Raw genomic sequence first — 6,659 nt, 5'->3', positions numbered from 1 at the left:
ATGTTTGTCTTCCCCCATAAATCTGTCACCCGTGGTACCTTGATCTGCGATCTGTGCTGTCGAAGGTGATTCGTTGCCTTAGCGGTACACCTGGCAACAACTTCTGCAGCACATCCCACGCCGTTGTAGGTACAAAGTACCGCCGCAGATGACAAGATCTTATTTCGTACATCAGACGTTTATCAATTCGTGGCAGAACTTCGAATTGTTATAATTGGCTGTCCCTGTTAACGAGAACTTGCTGTCCACAGACATACTTGTAATTGCTAATATCTAACGTTTCCATTTTCCGTGATGTTTCGCACGTACGGCAGAATCATAGATTTCATTTTGTTACGCCTTCTTGAAACCTGTTTACAACAGGAATATAAAGATACATATGGGTAATATTTACGTTTGTGGAATCAACAGTAATTACGAAAACTATTCATGCAGTCAACGATACGTTTCCCTGCAATAAGTATCATCCTTTAAAGAACCGAGAACTTTTTATTTAATTTACTGTTTCGGCAGGGCAGTAAATTAAATTCTGGGCTGATGTCGTACCAAATGAATTATCTGTTGAGCTTACCTTCACGAACGTGGTTTGAACTACAAGGCAAGGAACCAGCATTTTCTTTACTTTTAAAACATTTGAGAAGCACTTCTGTGTAGTAAACGATAGTCGTCATATATTTTTGTAAATCTCATTGAATTTTCTCATTATGAGGGTACTGGAGGGCTATCTCCTCTAAATATAAAAACCATTCAAAATCCAAGACCCCACAAAATATTTTTTTTTAAATTGAAGACAACCGTTTCAACAGTCTTAGGTGTTACCTTAAGGTCTTAAACACTTATTTGTGGTAAAAAATGTTCATTTTACGCTAAGCATCGTGCACAAAATGTCAAGTCGATAAAACTCAGCACATTATAAACGTTTGTCATCGCTAAAATATTGAAAATGTTTGAAATTTGTACAATTCTGAAATCTGTTTTTGCAATCATCTTGATACCTGAAAGATGCCATCAGTCATACTATTCGAATGATCACCCTTTCATCTCATTTTATTTCCATTTAGCATTTTCCGGTAAGCAACATGAAAATGATTGGTCTGTTTTGCCCAGTTTTATCCTCGTAGTGGGCTAAAACGATAAAGCGGGAGGCTACGTTCTCATTAAGCTGTTTTCTGAGGCATAATAACGCGTTGTTCTACATATTTGTGTTTATTTATGTAAAACTGTAATAAAACTGATGTTACACACAGTATCCTTAGTTTATAAATTAAGCAAAAATAAACGTGACAGCAACAAACATTATTTAGGAAACATCTTAATCAATACAATTATAAACTTCATAGTTCTAGCTAGACCAATGGAGAAGTGCGGCCATCTCTTGCGCTGATGGCGGCCAAACTTCCAAGCACTTGAGTCAAAATGGTTCGAATGGCTCTGAGCACTATGGGACTTACATCTGAGGTCATCAGTCCCCTAGAACTTAGAACGACTTAAACCTAAGTAACTAAAGGATATCACACACATCCATGCACGAGGCAGGATTCGAACCTGCGACCGTAGCAGTCGCGCGGTTCCGGACTGAAGCGCCTAGTACCTCTCGGCCACCGCGGCCGGCACTTGAGTCATAAAGTCTCAATTTCCGCCAGTGGAACTCAACGAAAACCGATAACGTTATGTATGTCGTTTGATATAATTGGACTTAGATGTGTGCCTGTTCGGCTTACGTGCTGTCGATTCACATAGTTTCCTAATTGCTTCATTAGCTTCTCGTTTTCACTGTTCTGCTTCTGTTGTTGTCATCATTGGAGAGTTAGTCATAACTGAAGATTTAATTTTTCTTCGGTTTGTTTTTCCCCGACACACTCTTGGGCCTGAGAGTGTGGCCACTGTTCTTGGATACCGTGTTACAGAGTAACAGCGTGCCCTGTAAAAAGTTCCACTGCGCATTCCGACAGAGTGCCTAATGAAGTACTACAATACTCAGCAGTGTCTTTAGCACAGAAGCAGGATCAATCGGTGAATCAGCACATACTTTCAGCATATAATGCTTACGTGTAATGGTCTTTTAGACATAGGATTCATAGGATATAGTATTCACAGTAAGACAAAATACCTGGTACGAATTTCATATAGAGGCACAACGAACTGAGAAATGGGGAATTTGGTGGCAGTTACAATCAGCCTTGTACACAAAAGCAACTTCGATGTAATACACATTTTAACAATGTGCTCATGCAAAATCTAGCCCTGTCTCCTATTGTGTTTGTTCTGTATGAACATCTATGGATCAACGCAGTCAACGAAATTTACAAATTGTTACAGACGGCTAGAGGTTTTAGAAGGAACTTAGTAGATTCAGTTTTGATAAGAAACCCACTCCCAGAAATGTATCATTGGGATATACAAAAGTTTTAGGACCGGATTGCTTTCAAATCTCTTCAAACAAGGTATGAACATAAAGTGGGAAGAGGGTGCTGTTGTCAGTTCCTGTTGTAATTGCGGCATCACATACCATTTTCGATCGATTAAAGCTATGGTTGGGAGAAACTGAATGTTCGCTGCTAAGAGAGTTGACCGTGCTGCTCCACAGACACGCTGTGCTCTCAACTTCGACGTGGACATCCTGCGTCATGTAGAGGAGCACTCGAGGACTGGTGTAGTGGGCGCAGAGTGCCGTGGCCAGTAGGTGGACAGGCGGCAAGGCATACGTGGGGAGAACGGTGATGGTGGGGGCTGTGGGCAGGCGCTGTGGGGGAAAGGCCAAGCGCTGGAGGTGACGTGCCGTTCTAACTCACGCCTACACTCACATACACTCCTGGAAATGGAAAAAAGAACACATTGACACCGGTGTGTCAGACCCACCATACTTGCTCCGGACACTGCGAGAGGGCTGTACAAGCAATGATCACACGCACGGCACAGCGGACACACCAAGAACCGCGGTGTTGGCCGTCGAATGGCGCTAGCTGCGCAGCATTTGTGCACCGCCGCCGTCAGTGTCAGCCAGTTTGCCGTGGCATACGGAGCTCCATCGCAGTCTTTAACACTGGTAGCATGCCGCGACAGCGTGGACGTGAACCGTATGTGCAGTTGACGGACTTTGAGCGAGGGCGTATAGTGGGCATGCGGGAGGCCGGGTGGACGTACCGCCGAATTGCTCAACACGTGGGGCGTGAGGTCTCCACAGTACATCGATGTTGTCGCCAGTGGTCGGCGGAAGGTGCACGTGCCCGTCGACCTGGGACCGGACCGCAGCGACGCACGGATGCACGCCAAGACCGTAGGATCCTACGCAGTGCCGTAGGGGACCGCACCGCCACTTCCCAGCAAATTAGGGACACTGTTGCTCCTGGGGTATCGGCGAGGACCATTCGCAACCGTCTCCATGAAGCTGGGCTACGGTCCCGCACACCGTTAGGCCGTCTTCCGCTCACGCCCTAACATCGTGCAGCCCGCCTCCAGTGGTGTCGCGACAGGCGTGAATGGAGGGACGAATGGAGACGTGTCGTCTTCAGCGATGAGAGTCGCTTCTGCCTTGGTGCCAATGATGGTCGTATGCGTGTTTGGTGCCGTGCAGGTGAGCGCCACAATCAGGACTGCATACGAGCGAGGCACACAGGGCCAACACCCGGCATCATGGTGTGGGGAGCGATCTCCTACACTGGCCGTACACCACTGGTGATCGTCGAGGGGACACTGAATAGTGCACGGTACATCCAAACCGTCATCGAACCCATCATTCTACCATTCCTAGACCGGCAATGGAACTTGCTGTTCCAACAGGACAATGCACGTCCGCATGTATCCCGTGCCACCCAACGTGCTGTAGAAGATGTAAGTCAACTACCCTGGCCAGCAAGATCTCCAGATCTGTCCCCCATTGAGCATGTTTGGGACTGGATGAAGCGTCGTCTCACGCGGTCTGCACGTCCAGCACGAACGCTGGTCCAACTGAGGCGCCAGGTGGAAATGGCATGGCAAGCCGTTCCACAGGACTACATCCAGCATCTCTACGATCGTCTCCATGGGAGAATAGCAGCCTGCATTGCTGCGAAAGGTGGATATACATTGTACTAGTGCCGACATTGTGCATGCTCTGTTGCCTGTGTCTATGTGCCTGTGGTTCTGTCAGTGTGATCATGTGATGTATCTGACCCCAGGAATGTGTCAATAAAGTTTCCCCTTCCTGGGACAATGAATTCACGGTGTTCTTATTTCAATTTCCAGGAGTGTATTTTGTAAATATTCAGTGGGGCCCTTAACACCCACAATTACGTGGTCACCATTCAAAAAAAAAACTGTCACTTCTGCTTTGGTTAGTACCTCAAAAGAATTCTCACCAAAATGCAGTGATTTATTTTTGCCTGGCTTGTTAACGATTTGTAACTTTAAGAAAAGCGAATTTTGAGTAATACCTGTACATTTCTCTTGTTTTTGTATTAAAATTTGCTTCTTTTGCCAAAACTCAGTGGAGTTTACACAGTCTCCCCTTACTAACATGTTGTGCAGACACAACTGTGAGATAATTCTGAAACAGTAGTTTATTAAGTTTATTATGCGAAGAACTGAAGAACAGTAAGATCAGCATCTTATGAAAAATCACGCCCTCGCAGAAAAAAAAATTATGACTTCATTTATGTTGTTCCAAAACCTATAGCATTTCATGTATTTCCAGGTATTGATGGCCCTTAAAAATTACATTCTTTCATCGAAAAAGTATGTTGTTAGTGGAATATCATGGTAGATAATGAAGTTATGCACAATAACCCAAAGGCAAAATACTCTCGTCTTTGCGTTTTGTCATTTGCCAAAATCTCATTTCGATGTTACAGAGCCACTTATGAAATATGAGGAATGTTGTCAATATTTCACTCTGCCCTTATTGCTGGGGCGGTGCGATCGCAAATGAATGTGCTTCGTCACATCAATTTTCTCGAGATTGTTGAGAGAGCTCTACCCACGTCTAAAGAAAAATTCGGTATGTTATCTGAATTTCATATAGAGCAACATATGATGTAATATGCACCAAACGCAAAATCATAACGACCCCTACTTTCCATTGCAAACTTTTTAGAATTTCTCATAACGTCTTATTTTCATGTAAATATCAACATAACTATGACCATAAAAGAAATGATGGGTACATCATAATGAACCAGCCTATAAAGCTACAAGTGAAGCAAAAATAAAAGTTTTCTGCCGAATAGTTTCTGTGAAATCATTTGAGAAAGACCGCAGGGCGTGCGTCTCGTTTCAGTCACCGCCGAGCGCCCGGAAGACAGCAAAACGCGTTTCGCTCTCCCCTTTCGAACAAACGAATGAACTCGCCTAGCATTTTGGACAGAAACTGGTCAGCCATGGTATCCTGTGCAGACGTTAATCGGTGGACGAGCAGCTCTAGGCGCTTCAGTCTGGAACCGCGCGACCGCTACGGTCGCAGGTTCGAATCATACCTCGGGCATGGATGTGTGTGATGTCCTTAGGTTAGTTAAGTTTAAGTAGTTCTAAGTTCTAGGGGACTGATGACCTCAGAAGTTAAGTCCCATAGTGCTCAGAGCCATTTGAACCCTTTTTTTTTTTTTTTTTAAACACTAGCCATGCCCATAGGCTCCCGCTGAAAACACGTCACAACTCATTATCTCTGCTGCGAGCATACCGCGAGCGGGACATTTGAAAGCGGTTACAGTTTCAAACTTATTTTGCATCCAAATGGGACATTTCCGGACATTGGTTCCTTATCAAAAGTTAATCTACTACCCCTAAAAGACTGTAATTTTCTGCTACAGTAACTGTTTAAAATACGTAAGATCATTCTATTGACATTTATTTATTGGATGTGACTGGATATATTGAGTGATCGACATCAAGTAATGTGCAATATCAAGAGAATAATCTGCAAGTGCAAAGTACTCACACCAATATTCGACAATGTCCAAGCTGACTTAGCGAGTGAGGATTCGCTTATTCGTCTACGTCTACGTGATTACTTTGCTATTCACAATAAAGTGTCTGGCAGAGGGCTCAATGAACCAACTTCATGCTATCTCTCTACCGTTCCACTCTCGAATGGCGCGCGGGAAAAAACGAGCACTTAAACTTTTCCGTGCGAGTCCCGGTTTCTCTTATTTCATCGTGATGATCATTTGTCCCTATGTATGTGGGAGCCAAAAAACGTTTTCGCAATTGGAGGAGAAAACTGAATTTTCATGAGAAGATCCCGTCCCAAAGAAAAACACCTTTAATGATTGCTTCTCCAATTCACGTTTCGTGTTTGTGGCACTATCTCCCTCATTTCACAATAATACAAAACGACCTGCCCGTCATTGAACTTTTTCGATGCCATTCGCCAGTCCTGCCTGATGCGGATCCCACACCGCACAGCAATATTCCAGGATAGGGCGGTCAATCGTGGTGTAAACAGTCTCTTAGTAGGCATGTTGCATCTTCCAAGCGCTCTACCAATGAATCGCAGTGTTTGGTTTGCTCTACCCGCAACATTATCTATGTGATCGTTCCAATTTAGATTATTCGTAGCTGCAATCTCTAAGTATTTAATTGAATTCGCAGCCTTCAGACTTATGTGACTTATCGCGTAATCGAAATTTAGCAGATTTCTTCTGGTGCTCATGTCAATAACTTCACATTTCTCTTTACTCAGGGTC

Source organism: Schistocerca nitens, chromosome 6 (genome assembly GCF_023898315.1).
Source record: "Schistocerca nitens isolate TAMUIC-IGC-003100 chromosome 6, iqSchNite1.1, whole genome shotgun sequence".
Taxonomy (NCBI): Eukaryota; Metazoa; Arthropoda; class Insecta; order Orthoptera; family Acrididae; genus Schistocerca; species Schistocerca nitens.
The sequence above is the reverse complement of the archived record's forward strand: the minus strand, read 5'-3'. Positions refer to the sequence as shown.